The sequence below is a fragment of the Spea bombifrons genome, chromosome 3 (assembly GCF_027358695.1).
Source record: "Spea bombifrons isolate aSpeBom1 chromosome 3, aSpeBom1.2.pri, whole genome shotgun sequence".
Classification (NCBI taxonomy): domain Eukaryota; kingdom Metazoa; phylum Chordata; class Amphibia; order Anura; family Pelobatidae; genus Spea; species Spea bombifrons.
In genome coordinates, this window is record NC_071089.1 from 93,458,934 (window position 1) to 93,477,511 (window position 18,578).

The window sequence follows — 18,578 nt, forward strand, 5'->3', positions numbered from 1 at the left end:
GTGTGCCCCGCAAGAGGGCTTATCTGCCGTGTGCCCCGCAAGGGAGCTTATCTGCCGTGTGCCCCGCAAGGGAGCTTATCTGCCGTGTGCCCCGCAAGAGGGCTTGTCTGCCGTGTGCCCCGCAAGAGGGCTTGTCTGCCGTGTGCCCCGCAAGAGGGCTTGTCTGCCGTGTGCCCCGCAAGAGGGCTTGTCTGCCGTGTGCCCCGCAAGAGGGCTTGTCTGCCGTGTGCCCCGCAAGAGGGCTTGTCTGCCGTGTGCCCCGCAAGAGGGCTTGTCTGCCGTGTGCCCCGCAAGAGGGCTTGTCTGCCGTGTGCCCCGCAAGAGGGCTTGTCTGCCGTGTGCCCCGCAAGAGGGCTTGTCTGCCGTGTGCCCCGCAAGAGGGCTTGTCTGCCGTGTGCCCCGCAAGAGGGCTTGTCTGCCGTGTGCCCCGCAAGAGGGCTTGTCTGCCGTGTGCCCCGCAAGAGGGCTTGTCTGCCGTGTGCCCCGCAAGAGGGCTTGTCTGCCGTGTGCCCCGCAAGGGAGCTTATCTGCCGTGTGCCCCGCAAGAGGGCTTATCTGCCGTGTGCCCCGCAAGAGGGCTTATCTGCCGTGTGCCCCGCAAGGGAGCTTATCTGCCGTGTGCCCCGCAAGAGGGCTTATCTGCCGTGTGCCCCGCAAGAGGGCTTATCTGCCGTGTGCCCCGCAAGAGGGCTTATCTGCCGTGTGCCCCGCAAGAGGGCTTATCTGCCGTGTGCCCCGCAAGAGGGCTTATCTGCCGTGTGCCCCGCAAGAGGGCTTATCTGCCGTGTGCCCCGCAAGAGGGCTTATCTGCCGTGTGCCCCGCAAGAGGGCTTATCTGCCGTGTGCCCCGCAAGAGGGCTTATCTGCCGTGTGCCCCGCAAGAAGGCTTATCTGCCGTGTGTCCCGCAAGAGGGCTTCCTGCCAAGTGACATTCCTTGTTCAATTATTGTTGTACCATCACATGCAATACAGCTCTTAAACCTGATCTTCTGTCTGTGGTTCATTCCTGCGCCTGTCTGTAACAACCCCAGGCCGTCATGCATCGTGGGGTACAGACAGAGCCCCTCGTATCCCCTGCACCTGGGTTCCTTATCTATCTGTGTCCTCGGTTCGTGACACACGTGGAGTAAATCAGTAGTGCTCACACGTTCATCTTGGCTTTCAGCAAGCTACTCTAAGAATGTCTATTAATGTTTAATGTCGATATACAAGATGAACTATGCAAATGAATAATTACGGCACTTTCATTAATAAACCTTTTAAGCAGTTGCTACAATATTAGGTACATGAATTCCCAGTAATGCTTTACTCATTGATAGCTTGAAGTATCTAAAAGAAAGAATGATGCCAATTTGTTGTCCCATAATAGTTTTTAAATACAGCTTTAAAGCTTCTTCCTTCACATATTGCATGCACTTTAACTGCCTTATTGCTTTCTTTTACATCATTTACGTCATCAGCAAGATACGTACTGTTATATTATATTGCATACGTAACATATGTATGCAGACCTCTTACCAATTCTCTCATACTACTGACTCAAAGATGATACACTGAAAGAACTATTGAACCCCCATACATTAATAATTAGCATAGCCATCATTTCAGCAAATAAAGCACAAGTCTTTTGGGTAGATATGTTGCAGCTTATTGCACATTGTCAGAGTTATTTTGGCCCATTCTTCAGCTCCATGCTGGTCATACATCGCTTGTAGACTGCAATTTTCAAATAGTGCCAGGGATTCTCAGTGGGACTAGGATTAGTTCTGGGTCACTTCATAATCACATGTGTGGATCACAAACATTTTGTGTTACTGCCTTTCCCCTAGAATCAGACATTATCTTATGAAGATATTGATTTCATATAGTTGAGACATATCTCTGGGAAGTACTTGTTGTAGGCATATAGTTCATATAGTTAGGTGTATGATTAAACAAGTAATGCTTATGATGTAAAAAATCCCATGTAAATATCCCAAGTCAGCATGTAGCATTGAGGACACTCAATGATTCTGTCAGTGAGGTACTTGCCAGTAATCATTTCTAATGACTTAAAGGTAAGCAGAAAAAGCAAGCAGGGTGCTGGGTTGTAGAGCGAGAGACATTAGTAGCAGGACGATGGGGGTGGTTCTTCCACTTTACAGATCTCTGGTCAGGCCTCACCTAGAGTATTGTGTACAGCTCTGGAGACCCCGTCTCCTGAAGGATATTGACACATCGGAGAGAGTTGAGAGGAGAGTTACAAAAATGGTTTGCAAGAAAACAGGAAAGACTAACGAATCTCGATATGTACAGCCTGGGTGAACAAAAGAGAATGGGAGATGCAACAGAAACATTTAAATACTTCAAGGCATTTAACAAAGTGCAGGAGGCAAGCTTATTTGAAATACTGTATAAGTATTTGAAATTAAGTATTTCCAGAGAATCTCGGAGACTATCGACTGTCTGTTCAACCTCGACCTACGTACTCAGGAAAGGAGAATTATGGTGAGGTATCAAATTCTCTCACATTCTCAAACATTCATGATAAAAAAAATATTTTGAGAAAATAAAAGTTGGCCGATTTTATGTAAATATTTTTGACTAGTATTAGACAATTTTTGTTCAAAATTCAAGTATTTGCCCATTGGAAACGAGCCAAAACAAATTAAGCTTCAGTAGTTACGCACATATTAGACGTGCTCCAATTCCTGCTCTGTAATCACATCAAAGAACTGCACTGAACTTTTGAGTCTGAAATTCAATACGGTTTAGTAAACTGAAATGACGACATTCTGTTTTGGTATTTGTTCTGTAAAGTTGAATATATACGTGTCCTGCTAGACTGATCATGTAAAGCAGGGACTGTATGTACAATACTAATTCTAATTTTGAATATAACACATGGAACAAGAAACCTGTATTTCAGTGATTGGGGCTACTAGAAATTACTGTACTACTACTAACCCTTTTTGAACAGATTATTTAAAATGCTGAATAATATATTAAGGACCAGACAGGAAATTAAAACCAGCCATGGAAATAATTGAATACATGTCCTATATTTTGGTCACACGTGTCAGGTTCTGGCCCCAATATATTATATCCCAGAATAGGTATAAACCATTCATTTTGAAAAATGCATTCATCTTAAATAATACATATGAAAACACGTTTCCTAATATCACTGTGGCACAAGACAATGGGCTGGTTGCAACTAAAAGAGCACTGGTATAGTTTCAAATAATGTGAATAGCATGAAATTTACCATTTCAAAATGTACATAAACAAATTACTGAAAACAAATTTATTTAAAACAGAGAAACTACTTTTACAGTAGGTAATAAACATTGCAAAAAACTTATGTTAACCAAAAAGAAAATTTGGAGTTTAAAAAGAGACATGCTTGGCCAGTCCATCACCTTTACCCTCAGCTGATTTAGCAAGGCAGTGGTCATCTTGGAGGTGTGTTTGGGGTCATTATTATGATGGAATACTGCCCTGCGGCCCAGTCACCAAAGGGAGGGGATCATGCTCTGCTTCAGTATTTCACAGTCCATGTGGGCATTCATGGATCCCTCAATAAACTGTAGCTCCCCAGTGCCAGCAGCACTCATGCAGGCCCAGACCATGACACTCCCACCACCATGCTTGACTGTAGGCAAGACACACTTGTCTTTGTACTCCTCACCTGGTTGCCGTCACACAAGCTTGACACCATCTGAACCAAATAAGTTTATCTTGGTCTCATCGGACCACAGGACATGGTTCCAGTAATCTATGTCCTTAGTCTGCTTGTCTTTATCAAACTGTCTGCGAGCTTTCTTGTGCATCATCTTTAAAAGAGGCTTCCTTCTGGGACGACAGCCATACAGACCAATTTGATGCAGTGTGCGGCTTATGGTCTGAGCACTGACAGGCTGACCCCCACCCTTTCAACCTCTGCAGCGATGCTGGCAGCACTCATACGTCTATTTCCCAAAGACAACCTCTGGATATGACACTGACCACGTGCACTCAACTTCTTTGGTTGACCATGGCGAGGCCTGTTCTGAGTGGAACCTGTCCTGTGAAACTGTTGTATGGTCTTGCCCATCGTGCTGCAGCTCAGTTTCAGGGTCTTGGCAATCTTCTTATAGCCTAGGCCATCTTTTTGTAGAGCAACAATTCTTTTTTTCAAATCTTTGCCATGAGGTGCCATGTTGAACTTCCAGGGACCAGTATGAGAGAGTGTGAGAGCGATAACACCAAATTTAACACACCTGCTCCCCATTCACACCTGAGACCTTGTAACACTTTAACGAGTCACATGACTCCAGGGAGGGGAAATGGCTAATTAGGCCCATTTTGGACACTTCCACTTAGGGGTGTACTCTCTTTCGTTGCCAAGGTTTAGACATTAACGGCTGTGTGTTGAGTTATTTTGACGGGACAGCACATTTACACTGTTAAACAGGCTGAACACTCACTACTTTACATTATAGTATAGAGTGTCATTTCTTCAGTGTTGTCACATGAAAAGATATAATAAAATATTTACAAAAAAGTAAGGGGTACCCATTCATCCAGTAGATAATTTATGAGGTCAGTCACTGTTCGAATGGATTGAGGTCAGGGCTCTGTGCAGGCCAGTCAAGTTCTTCCACACCAAACTCCTCCAACCATGTCTATAAGGAGAGTTTAAGTATGAGATCTGTGTGGGCATAAAAATATCTCTTTTGCCCCTGAGGTGGCAGCTGCATGTATAATTTGATGGCCAGCATGAAGACCAGCACACAGTGGAGGTATTCTAGTAGGCCAGTCTGGCCCTGAATATACTATTTTTCACTGATCATCATGAGGATTTTGTAAGGAAAGTTTTGATAATTAATATTCGGAGGGAAGTTTGCTTTATGGCACATTTGCTTTGTATCTTGACACATTACAAATATTTTATAACATTTCTTACAATATAAGGCCCAATGCAGCCCCACTAACAAATAATGTAACAAACGTGTTGTACATGTTTTATGTCTGGTATTTACAAAAATTCAAAGGGGACACATCTATGATATTCAGGAAAGTGTATATGATAGTTGAAGTGGCCCTTCTAGTTCATAAATGAATATATTTCTTTTCTTTTTCAGTACCCATGCTTCCCTTATTAATTCCACCTTCAATACATATAATTTATCTTTTTGGTTTTTTTTAACCATACACTGTGACAAATATGACTTTGGACATGATATCCGGAGACTGATGTTCGTAAAGGCTTGCTCTAAAAATTAAATATTAGTTTATCACTACCTTCAGCAAAATTCATTTTTACGTTCCTTGCTATGTCATTTATATTACCTAGAGGTATTGTTTGTCTTTGCATCTTTACCGTTATCATGTGATGTACAGTTTGCAGTTTCTCTGAATAGCTTAACATGTCCTTCAAAACCATATAATGTTACCGTAGGCAACTTTTAAACTATTTATAAGGTTGTCATCTTTGTAACTAAAGCAAAACTACAAAAATTGTCTTTGTCCCCATGGAAGGAAGAATAGATCTGGACCACCGACACATACAGTTAAAAGATTAAACTCTTTTCAGCTTGACTGGAAGTCTTCTAATAATGATCAGTTTCACTTTCTTAAGCGTGTGTGTTTCTGTAGGTACCATTTATTAATAATGCAAGTGCAATTATGACCTTTTTCTTTACTAGAATTCACTGGACCAAAAGAGAAACTTGCGCTGTCAGATGGCTGTTTTCTCATGATTGTTCCTCATGATAAAGCACACTATTCTTCCCTGGAGTGAAGCTCCATGAAGTGTACTTAAAAACTCTCTAACAGCACATTTAGTTAAAGGTCTCTCTATTTTTAGAGTAAAAAGGGAAAGGTGCAAGTTAGGATATTGGCAGAATTGTACCTGTTTTCAAGCACATTGTTTCTATCCATAATGGAATTTATTAACTATTTATTAACCACCTTTTTATTAACTAAGGGGAGGGGGCGATGATTAATCACCTCTTCCCCCAACCAACTATAGTATATATAGTATAGTATAGTATATCCCCATCTCTACTCAAAGGGATGTGGAGGGTTAACTCAGTCAAAATCCTGTATTGGTGTCTGGACTATGGTTTCTGGGTTGTCTCTACATAGGCTCAGCCAAAGTTGTGTCTTGTCTTAGACAATGGCTAGGTTTCAGCATTTTCCTTGCCACATCCTTATATTAATTCACCCTTCCTTGTTCCATCATGGTTACCCGGGAGTGTCATTTTGTGGTCACCAAGGCGATCATGCATTCATGTACTGCTGGAATATTTATAGCCCAGTCATGAGACCTTGAGATCATCTCAGGCTAATCATGTTGGTCCTTGTGCTGGATTTCCCTTCCTGACTTTTTGTAGTGCAAGTCGCAATGGAGCCCTTGGACTAGGTCTCTAGTGCTAATGGTAGGGTATTCACCTATGACAACACCCTTTCCCCTTTGGTTGAGTCTCAAGGCACTCAGTTGCCACCGAGACTTTGCTGCCTACCACACTTACTTACTTAGATTTGAGGAGGTGCTGTGACTACATAGGTACACAGATAGGTGGTACAAGAATAGGTACTCTGGTAAAGGGAGTGATATACAGATGGTCTGGACAAGCTGCGGAGCTTGCAAGATGAAGAAATAACTAGGTGAGGTTATAGTTGTGGAGTGGGAATTTATATTCTCTTATGTAGACTGGAAATATCAAACTTCTGGGAAAAAGAACCAACCAGGAAGGACATTGTGCAATAAAACTAAAGTTTTTATTTTGAAAAGGATGATTTCTCAGAAAATGTGAGTGGGTCCAGGAGAAACAAAATAATTTTAGATGTTCTGCTAAAAGCAAAAGACCATTGCATTAAGCCTACTAGTAAGACTAAAAGAAAAGGGTGAGGCGAGAGAAGCACTCGCCTTCGGGGCAGCTACGAGGGGGCGAACAGCCTCCCGATCAGCAGATGCAGGGCTGGGTGGGGAGATCACAATCTCCCCCTAACCAGCCCAACATTAGGGAGTGCGAGGTTTGTCCCATCAGACCTCGGCTTCCGTGCTCCTTAATCACTATGTGCTGGCAATTGATGCCAAGCGTCGGGATATGACATCATACCCCCACGTTCTGCATCAATAGCCAGCGCATAGTGATGAGGGAGCACTAGAGATGGGGAGAAAGGGGTGTAAGGGCAGTGTATGTGTATATATACAGTATATGTATGTTTGTGAGCTTGTGTGTATGTATATGGGCAAGTTTGAAGTGTGTGTGTGTGAAGGCAGCGTGTATGGGTAGGTGTGTGTAAGGGCAGTGTGTATGTGTGTTTGTAAGCTGGTGTGTGTATCTGGATGTGCATATGTATGTGTAAAGGTAGTGGTGTGTAAGGGCAGTGTATGTGTATATGTGTGTTTATTTTCTGTTCTTGCCTCGGGCGCAAAAGGAGCTGGCTATGGCTCTGTCAATTTATGTGAATGATGTTCTTGTCTCACAAATAATCTACAAATTACTGTAGTGATCAAAGACATTGTTGCTTCACTTGAGACTTTTTCCAGTCGGATATCCCCACCAAACATCAGAGTTGCATTACTTTATTTACATCTGTAATTTGAATTATCTATTTATAAACTGAAGGGTGTGCAATAATTTCCTGATCACTGGTGGCTTATAATACGTGCTTTAGTGCTGAACTCCTTAGTCTGGTTTGATCATGCTGATTGCATGAGTGGAATTTGACTACCTGACATTGCCATGACAAGTGGATTAGTTGTGCACATTAGCTGTCCTTGCTAGCACACATTTTCTCTTTGAAGCATATCAGTTTAAGCCTATTTATACCACTGCAATGAAAAACCATAGCCCAGATGCAGAAAGTGTTGTTGGTGTTTTTCCATTGGACTTTTATAAAAAGGAAAAGGGGAACATGTTTGCATATTGTATAGCCAAGTAGGAAACTACATCATTAACATTAACGTTATGAGCACCAGCCTAATATTGTGTATGTCCTGTTTTTGTCACCAAAACAGCCCTAACCCATGGAGGCATGGACTCCACTAGACCTCTGAAGGTGTGCTCTGGTATCTTGTACCATTGACGTTAGACGTATGTTGCGAGGTCAGGCCTCTATGGATGCATACTGGTGCCAGGTAGGTGGCCGTCAGACCACCAGGCATCCCCGTGATGATTGGTACCTGGGGCGTACCACCCCCCTCGCCCCCTTTAGATATGCTACTACCACATAAGAGCTGCAGTTTTAGAGATGCTCACAATTTTGCCCTTGTAAAAGTCGCTCAGATCCTTATGCTTGCCCATTTTTCCTGCTTCTAACACATCAACTTTGAGGAAGAAATGCTCACTTGCTGCCTAATATATCCCACCCACTGACAGGTGCCATGATAACAAGATTATCAGTGTGATTCACTTCACCTGTCAGTGGTCATAATGTTATTGCTGATCCGTGTATTCTTATATACCTTGCTGTGTGATAAAATTGATTTAGCCACCTCCTTTAAATGTTTACGGTGTTGCTGTGCTTACCTCCTTAAACAGAAAGTAGATAATGGTGACTGCATTGTCAAGAAGGTGTTCAGAGAACTTACAAAGAATATATATATATAGTAAGAAAATTATAAATTTATTAGTAGGAAATGAATCAAATGTAACATGATTTTGAAATGCATTATAAGACTTTGACTATGAAAAAACTTCTGACAGTCTTAAACTTTTACTTACCAAAATGGGATATGTGGAGCCAAATATTAAAGGGTATTAGCCATTTGCTGACGGCTACTCGCATCTAAAGTACAATCTTCATTTATTCTGTTAGAATACAAAGCACATGCAAATATAGTAAGCATCATCATCATTGGACGCAGGGTGTGTAATTTTGTACATTTGTTATCCAATACACAGTTTAATTCTTCTGCACTATTTATCAACACTGACAGCTTGAAACCTGCTGAAACCTGCCACTTTAGAGTAAAGTGGTATTTCAATTTACTATGGTTTTGTTTCCATTGACATTAATTTGTCTTCTGAAATGAACTTCTCTTTTGTTCGCTTTCAAACATTGTCATTTATCACAAATAGCAAACTTAGGTTATCCTGAATAAGAATTGTACCAGCTAATGGGTAAAAGAAACTATTATTTCCATATAGCAATGATTTTTAATACCATAATGTTTTTTAATTTTTGAGGAGGTATTTTCAGTGCTGGACAGTGTGATACAGAATTTAAGAGTTAAACCATTCATGTATTAGTCGAAGTGGACGACCCTCAGCAGCAATGTGCATACATTGGTTTCAAATAATCCTTGGTTATATTCCTGTTGGAAGGTGGTTGGAGAAGACAACTTGGGTTTGAGCACATCTTGCTTTGCTGAGTTTATAAAAAACCCAAGCTGTAGTCAAGTCATCTGGAATTCTATTTCCATTATAACCCTATGGTTCTTGTGAGCATCTATATGGAAGTATACAGTGGACGTCCAGAAGCTGCCTCACTGACCTGCAAACACCTTCTAACTATATGTCAGATAAAGTGTTTCTTTTTTAGCGTGTTGTATCACTTATATAAATGACAAAAAATGGAAGGCAGGGATTAAGCCTATTTATACAATGACTGAACAACAAAATAAAAATGGAGGATGTCTGTACATGCTCAGTAAAGTAAGAACCTACTGTATCCCAGAATCCCACAGAAAGCAATGATTTTACAGGATTATTGTCATATTAATGCATTTCATTTGTGTCAGGGCTTTCTATTATCTATCTCATGTGAAATCCTGGGGCTTCTAAACACATTTTTATTACATATTTTATTCTGTAAGTAATCTCTGCTCCTAATTTACTGGGGTTTATGCATTCGCCGTGATCTTCCCTTAATCATGTCCATGCAATATCCAGTGATCAGTTGTTTCTCTTCTCTACATAACATCATCTGTGTACATCGTATGACAGGGGACCAACACGTGGCAGATGCAAATGAGTGAATACCTAACTCTGTGGATATTTATATATACAGTACAAGACATGTGTAAGTCACACAAAAACAAATCTTTTGGTGTTTATTTTCGTCCCATTAGTGTTCGGACAACAAATTCCTTTTCATGCCCGTTTGTTTCAAATGAAAATCGGGAGGGCATTTTAGATTCGGAAACAAGATTCGTAGTCTGACACCCACGTTTACAGTACTCTTACTCATTCTCTGACTCTCATTCTTGCATCTTCTTGTTCTTCATCTTCTTTTCTCCTCTCCTCTATCTTCTCTTTTCTCTCTTCTTTCACATTTCTGCATATGCAACCTGATGCTGGTTTGAATACAAAGGGTGGTCACCCAACCTTTATTTGATTTAGATGTTTCTTCTGTTCACTCACTTTGTATTTTGTTAACTAATAAAAAATATTTACATGACTGAGGTAGAGCCAATGTTGGGACCCCTTTTCCCTATGCCTTTATATAATGGAACCACACAATTTAAATTTCAATATGTTTATTGTTGTCCGCTCTGGATAATTTCGTTCACGAAGCAACCCCACTTTATAACACCGCACTGTGACAATCAATATGCCTCTTAATCTAAACATCCCTTGACAAATAAACAAGCAATAAACATAATTATATGTCAATATGCAAATCAGTGTAAGATCATTAACATATTCAACCTAATTGGCATGCTACACATTGCACTTTTAACCACAATCACCACCCTTCTTATACCCCTCAATCCATAGGCAGAAACAAAGAAAAGTGAAAGTATTGAATATTGTTGGGAACTTCTCTCTTGAATCTGTTATAGTAAACTGTCTGTTACTAGGTTTGGATCAGGTAATGTTGATAATTCTGCTGCAAATGGCATACACTCTTATCTCAAACAACAGAAAAATTGACACAAATAGTGAGGGATACCAAAACAAGACTCCTTCAGCTGTCATCCAGCAACCGTAATTAAAAACCCTTCAAGCGGCACGCGTTTAAGAGGAATACTGTGCAAAACAAAACGTGAATCTGTCAGATTGTCCAAAGAAACACATCTTTGTTTCAAAATGGATGGATGCAGTGTGTGCATACACAGAAAATGCTCAGATTGACACCTTCACAGTTTTCTTCTTAAAGGTGTAAAGCAAAACAGGTATTGAGTCCCACATGGCGTCACTCCTGCAAAGTAGATGTGCCTTATATGTGCAATAAGTGATAAGTATTTTTTTGTATATACAGGGCTCACTGTTTGCTACAGTCTCCTTTATCTGATCACCTTCTGACAGCTGACACCAGGGGCATATAAGAACAGTTATTGAAACTATGCTTGACATGTTCAGACTGGTTTAAGCGATGTACCCATAGCAGAGGATGCAGTGACTAAAGATCTCAGAAGTTCGGCATTGAAAGCTACCTCCTGGTTGTGTAGCATGAGTATGCGTAAAGTTCATATGATCATATACAATGAGCGTGTGACCATACATTACAGCGCCAAGAAGAGATCTTTCTGTTCCCCCCATCCCAGTATAGTCAAAGCAGGAAGGAATGCTGTCACTGGGAAAGATGGCAGGCCCCTCATTTTTAGAACACACAAAATGTCACTACTTCAATCTTTACATTTTAAAAGATGTGATAAAGTTACATTTTTTTGAAGGAAACCATATACGGTACAAATAATGCATTCTCTGTCATACTTTATAATAAAGTTAAATGGCTGCCGGTGGAGAATGCTGCCATATCCTCTCCTGAATTAAGAACCAAGTAGATGCAGCAGGAGACATCATTTGCCCGTGGAAAAGGGCGATGAGTGGGCCGATAGAATGCAATGAAATGAAATGGTGATTCATTATGTATGTACTGATGCATTCAGAGCTATATATTATACATTTACGGCTATCAATTGCTAAAACAGTAAAATCCTACTGCCATTTAAATAGCCTAAGGTAGCGAGGCTTAATGTTCTCTTTATGTGTCTTACCTACTTCCTGACTTTACTCAGTGCTGTGATAGTGTAGTGATGGCAATAAATCTCGCCAACACAAATGTTGTCACTGCATAAATAAATTATTACAATGTTAAGAATTCTGCTAACATAGAAGAATAGTGAAGGAAATAATATATTTCCTTGAAAGAGCTGTAATACTTTGATTTTTTGCTTCTATAACAGATGAGATGAGAGGATTCAAATGACTATTTTAACCCCAAATAATGAAAAAGAGAATAAAACCACTAAGAAATATTATATAAAATATTAGCATAATTTTAGCATGAAACATCCATTCTCAAAGGGCACTCTCACCAATCCTTTTTATAACTAGTATCAGATTAAAAACATATTTTCAAAAATGTTTAGTTTTTGCAAAATATAATGTTTTCAGGTAACTGCATATTAGCCATGTGTATGTGTTTTAGCTCTGACTCCTAATACCTGTGTGTAAACAATAGACTGTGCATTCGGATTCATATGAATTGCAAATTTACTGAATTTTGGTAAATTCAGCAACTCATAAGAAGCCCTGAAACGAAGCCAGACCCCCCATTAGGATGAAAACGATTCAAAAAGCTGAGAATTTTTGTCTCAAATTGATGGGCCCACATTCACTCACACATGCTCACACACTTTTGTTCTCTCTCTCTCTCTCACACTCTCTTAATGTTTCCCTACTGTCTCTGCTGACTACTTCCATATCTTCTTCATCTATCTTCTTCAATCTGCTTACTTTGTCTGCATCTCCGCAGACATAACCCTATTTGGTGGATCGGGGAAAGGACATTTATGCAAGTGTCCCCCTTTTGGCTGAATCTATGCCTATAGAGGTTCGGACAAAGAAACCTTTTCATGAAATTCATGAAATTGCAAGAATGGATGATGAGCTTACGTTTTGCTTTCCACATATCTAGATGCCTCAGGAAATGTCTTTGTGGATAGTTTTGCATTCTGCCTGATGTTTTGTTTTTTTATTTATTTTACAAAAAAAATGTTTTAAACACTCTAGCTCTTTTTGAGGTTTTGGAAGATGTAGTTTAGCAATGTTGTTGTTACCAATTTTCAATATTCACAGCTTTAACATGAATGTTTAGTAAGTAGATCCAACCATGTTCACACACATGACCATACTGTACACATTTTTCCTTCTCATACTAATAACATAGATGCCGTGACTTCATAAACCGTGACTTCTAGTATGTTCATTACTGCCATCTGGTGGAAACAAGGTGAACCAAAACAACCAAAACTCTCTGCACTGCTACTTGATGCCATCCATGACCCATGGCAATAAATGTGATAAAATCATAATTGATTATTACTTTATTAATGCATTTTATTTAATTGTATACAGTGCATTCATAAGCTCAGAGAAACTAAGAATGTGAGGAAGGCTAATAGTATAATAAAAAAAACTAGGACATTTCAATTTGGTGCTTCGCTGGAAGCAGCGATTGGCCAACAACAACATGTTAGTATGAGCTGGAATAATATACAGTGGATGCAGCTATTTGACTGACACGTTGACTGTATACAAAACTGCCCTCTGGGTTCAAAAACCTATGATTATTTACTCAAATATATATTTATACACTTGAGAGCTGTGACTTGATAAATGAACTGTAAAAACACAATGAGGATGTGGAGCATGCTGATGGTAGTCAGGTTACTTATGCCTGGTTCTGCAGCGTCCAGAAAAAATTTAAATATTTATTGTCCCTGCAAAGATGTGTAAGTAGTAAAATCTGCTTATCTATATAAAGGACATGGCCTATAGGGTACTGTAATTACAGGTACAGTATGAGCAAAGACACGGCATATCAAAAGGCAGGGGTTCTGTAGTTGGGATGGAACAATCAAGTATATCCTAAAGAAAGGATAGGGGAACTGTCAGTTACACAGCTTACTAAAGCGTTACTAAATGTATTTGTCAAAAATACCTATAGAAGAACAATCAGCTCCATAACAACAGGAAGCTAAGATGGCCCTTTTTTATGGTATACACATAAATTCGCTTTCTAATATTGCTTATTTTATTCTCTAAACACTATAAAATAGGTTTATTTTTTGTGTACAAATATAAAATACAAGATCTAAAAAAAATCTTCCTTATTGATTTTCATATATTTATTGTATTATATCAGAGTGTTTTTTTAAATATTGCTGCTGCAAATTTATCCAAAGTGAAACACAAAATCACATAATGATATTGGCCCAATAGTAATAATTTTGAATGATTATGTATATTTTTTGAACTTTAATGTTTAGAGAGTTATTTAGAGATATTAAATAGATGCATTAGTAGTGCAGAATGATGAATTGATCAACAGAAAACAACTTCCTCGGAAGGAATTAAATATGTTACATATGAAATATGAGTTACCTTGATGCAGGTATAAAGCACGAGTTAGTTAAGGTACAAAGCACATATTATATAAAAGTATAACACCTGACCATTATACCAAGAGGGACTTGTATGACATCTCATTCTAAATACATAGAGATATATGTGGTTGGTATGCCCTTTGCAGCTATCACTCTTCTGGGAAAATTTTCCACAAGAGTTTGGAGTGTTTCTTTTGTCAGTAGATCATTTGTGAAGTCAGGCACTAATGTTGATCAAAAAGGTCTGGCTCACAATCTCCGTTCCAGTTCATCCCAAAGGTGTTCGATGTGGTTGAGGTCAGGGCTCTGTGTAGCCAGTCCAGTTCTTCCCCACAAAATTCATCTATCCATGTCTTTATGGACCTTGCTTTGTGCACCGGGGCATACTGAAATAGAAAAGGCCTTCCCCAAACTGTTCTAAACTGTCTTTGTATGTTGTAGCATCAATATTACCCTTTACTGGAACTATGACACCCAAACCCTGAAAAACAGCCCCATACCATTGTCCTTCCTCCACCAAAGTTAGCATTAGCGACTATGCATTACATTAGGTAGCATTATCCTTGCATCCGCCATATTCAGATTCATCCATTAGATTTCCAGATGGTGATACCCAATTGATCACTACAGGGAACACATTTCCACTGCTCCAGAGTCCAGTGGCGGTGTGCGTTACACCACTCCAGACGCCGCTTGGTAGTGTGCATACTGATCTTCGGCTTGTGTGTAGCTGCTCATCCATGGAAACAGATTTCATGAAGCTCCTCAAGCACAGTGCTTGCGCTGACGTTTGGAACAGTGAGTAATGCTACACAGGACAGATCATTTTTACACACTATGCTGGTCAGCACTTGGCAGTCCTGCTCTGTGAGCCCGCGTGGTCTACCGCTTTGCGGCTGAGCTGTTGCTACTAATAGACATTTCCATTTTACAATAATGGCACTTACATTGGACCAGGGCATATTTAACAAACTAACTTGTGGCAAAGGTGGCATCCTATGACACTGTCATGTTTAAAGTCACTGAGCTCTTCAGTATGACCCATTCTACTACCAGTGTTTGTCAATGGAGATGGCTGCTGATGTGCTTGATATCAGGACTCTGTGGGAGTCATACCATCACCTCCAGGACTCCTTGTTCTTTTGTATACCAAAGAGAGTTCTTAATGACTTTGGCTATTTGTTTGGGGTTGTTGTCATGCTGCAGAATACATTTGGGGCCAGTCAGTTGCCTTCCTCCCTGTATTGCATAGTAGATAAATACATGCCTGTGCTTCTCAGCATTAATCAGACCACTAATTTTGACGAAATCTCCAGTCCCCAATGCAGAAGTACAGCTCCAAACCTGTAAGGAACTTCCATCATGCTTTACTGTTGCTGGCAACTACTGATTCTTGAACCCTACTCTAGCTGAACATACTGCCTTCTGCTGTGGCCAAATATTTCAAACCTTGCCTCATCAGCCAAGAGCACTGGCTGCCATTTTTCTGCACCCCAGTTCCTGTGTGTTTTTGAATAGTTAAGTTGCTTGGCATTGTTTCCACATCTGAGGTATATTTTTTTGTTGAACGTCTTCCATGAAGGCCACTTCGGACCACACTGCTCTGGGCAGTCGACGGGTGTACCAGGGTCCCACTGTTTTCTGCCAAAGCTGAGCTAATGGCATTTCTAGACATCTTAAAATGTCATCTTGTAGGCAAAGGGTAGTCCCATTTGGTTAAAAGCTTAAAAAATAAACAATTTATATGTATATTTTCACACCTGCCTAAAACGTTTGCACAGTATTATATCTTCGATTTAAAAGTAAATAGTATTATATGTAAATTGGTGGTGTTCCTTTAATCATCACCCCATTATGATCTGTCTTCTTGTTACTGTCCTTCTACTGGTTTCTGCTGCATAATAAATAATAAATAAAACATTGTGGGTTTTAATGGAAGCATTAGCTGAATGTTCATGAAAACCATAACTGCACATTTGTGGTATTAACCAAATTAAATTTGATAAACTGTAAAGCTTTTGAGTACTAACATAGAAACAGTGGGGTAAAATGAAGCTCTGTGAAAAATGTTTCCACTTGGTGAGAACAGTATTGAGCAGCATTTTGAAATTCATTTCTGGTTTATCTGTAGAATGCAAAATGCACAGCCGGTTACCTAAGAGACAGTTATAACATTAGTGGTCTGATTGTCTGCCAACACTGCTTTGTCTGTGTATTGCGTGTTGTAATTAAGTTGACAGCCCATTTTTATCATTTTTGTTTTTTGCATTTCAGATTGTATCAAATGCTGGACTTGATGTCACAATAGTTTGCCTGTCCGCCAGATCATGCAAATGATGGGGTGAAAACGGTTAAATTCTACTATCTGCAAATAAAATGTTATGAAATAACAAGATCTCTATGGAAGGCTGGGATGCCGTGTTCCCTCTGAACCAAACCAGCAAACCGAGTCAGAGCAGCATTGTTTTAACATTAAATAGAACACAGTATAATCTATATTAGTTTCAAAATGGAGATGATATACAAAATAATTGTTTAATATGTATTGGGGCATCAATATTTTTTTTTTTCATATGTTAGTCTGGAACACAGCCCTTTTTATCAACTACCTTAGATGAATTAGATCTTTTGTTCACTGTGTTGCTCTAGCAGGGGAGGGCTGGCAGCCTAAGGCCTGGGGGGCAAGTCAAGTGAAGTGGCTCCGCCCCCTCGCACTCACCCTTCACCCCTCACGCTGCTCCCATCACTATGCGGCCATCAGAGTGCTGGAAAACTTATCTAAACGGCCGCTGGGTGCTGATGCCACCGGCCGGAGCTACTTTAATCCTTTTTTTATTTATTTAATAATCCGGATCGGCTTGCAATATTAAAAATAAATAAATAAAGTATTAAAGTAGCACCGGCCGGCAGCATCAGCACCCAGCGGCCGTTTAGATTTGATTTCCAACAATCTGATGGCTGCATAGTGATGGGAGCAGCGTGAGGGGTGAAAGGTGAGTGCGCGGGGGCGGAGCCATCGCATACGGCCGCTGGGTGCCGATGCCGGATCGGCTTGCCATATTAAATTTTAAAAAAAAGTATTAAAGTAGCGCCGGCCGGCGGCATCAGCACCCAGCGGCCGTTTAGATTAGATTTCGGGCGGCCTGGGGGGCAATTGCCCCCCGGCCCAGCCCGCCCCTGTGCTCTAGTTATATATATGAAATATATTACAGATATATTATCTTTAAGGAATCTGTGTCAATTTCTTCCGATCATACTATAAGACACCCTTTATACCACCGCAGGCCCTAAGCAACGATTTAATCTGGTTATATGGAATGAGTCTCATCAGTAGCATCATGTAATGAACATTAAAGAACACTGTATGTATTTTTAAAATGTATGTACTATCCCATTTGGTTTCATAGCACCATACAAAAACACAAATATGCAATAAGAGGGTGCACACATAGTGTGGTATTTATTAGTTAAAAAAACAGCCACTATGCCCAGACGGGTACTTACAGACTGGTAATTCATGATAAGTATATCCAAAGAAACAATATCTATACGAGGTGCAAGTGAATATAGTAGCTGCTAGACCGCTGTAGAAGCACAAGGAATACCGGACATCCACCCTGGAGCGCAGATAGCCGCTGCGGACTCAATCATGTGGATCTGGGCATATAGGCTTTTTTTTAAACTAATAAATACTACACTATGAGTGCATCCTCTTGTTGTGCTTTTATATTTTAGTATGATTATATCTATGGATTGAGGAATATTCCAATCAAGTGAAATGCACCGAGTGGACAATTTATTATTATTGGGACCTTGTTTCTATTTGTTGACAGTTGCAGTTCTTTCTCTATTAATTGTGTATTTAAACTTTACTTAATTCATTTTTTAACAGGGTTTTTTTTCCCTCCTATTGGGACGCACTGGTTTGGTGCTTTTTTGGTTTATAGTTTGATAGCACAAACATACCAATTCACTAAGACTACTCTCTGATCCCTTACTAGTGGCATTTAACACAACTGCTATGCATTCTGCAGACACAGCATTATTTTCCTTTATGTCTATGAAAATATATCATATTTTCCCTTGATCTCTAGGACAAAATGAATTTACAAAACACTTGCTTTGCTGCAAAAGGGGGACATTGGACATGTACAATTATGGCAGTACCGGACTGTTGGGACATTGATTGGGCAACTGTTCAACTGGACAAATATTCTTCTGCAGAGCCTGTCCCAACCAAACAACATAGTCCACAACTGTACGG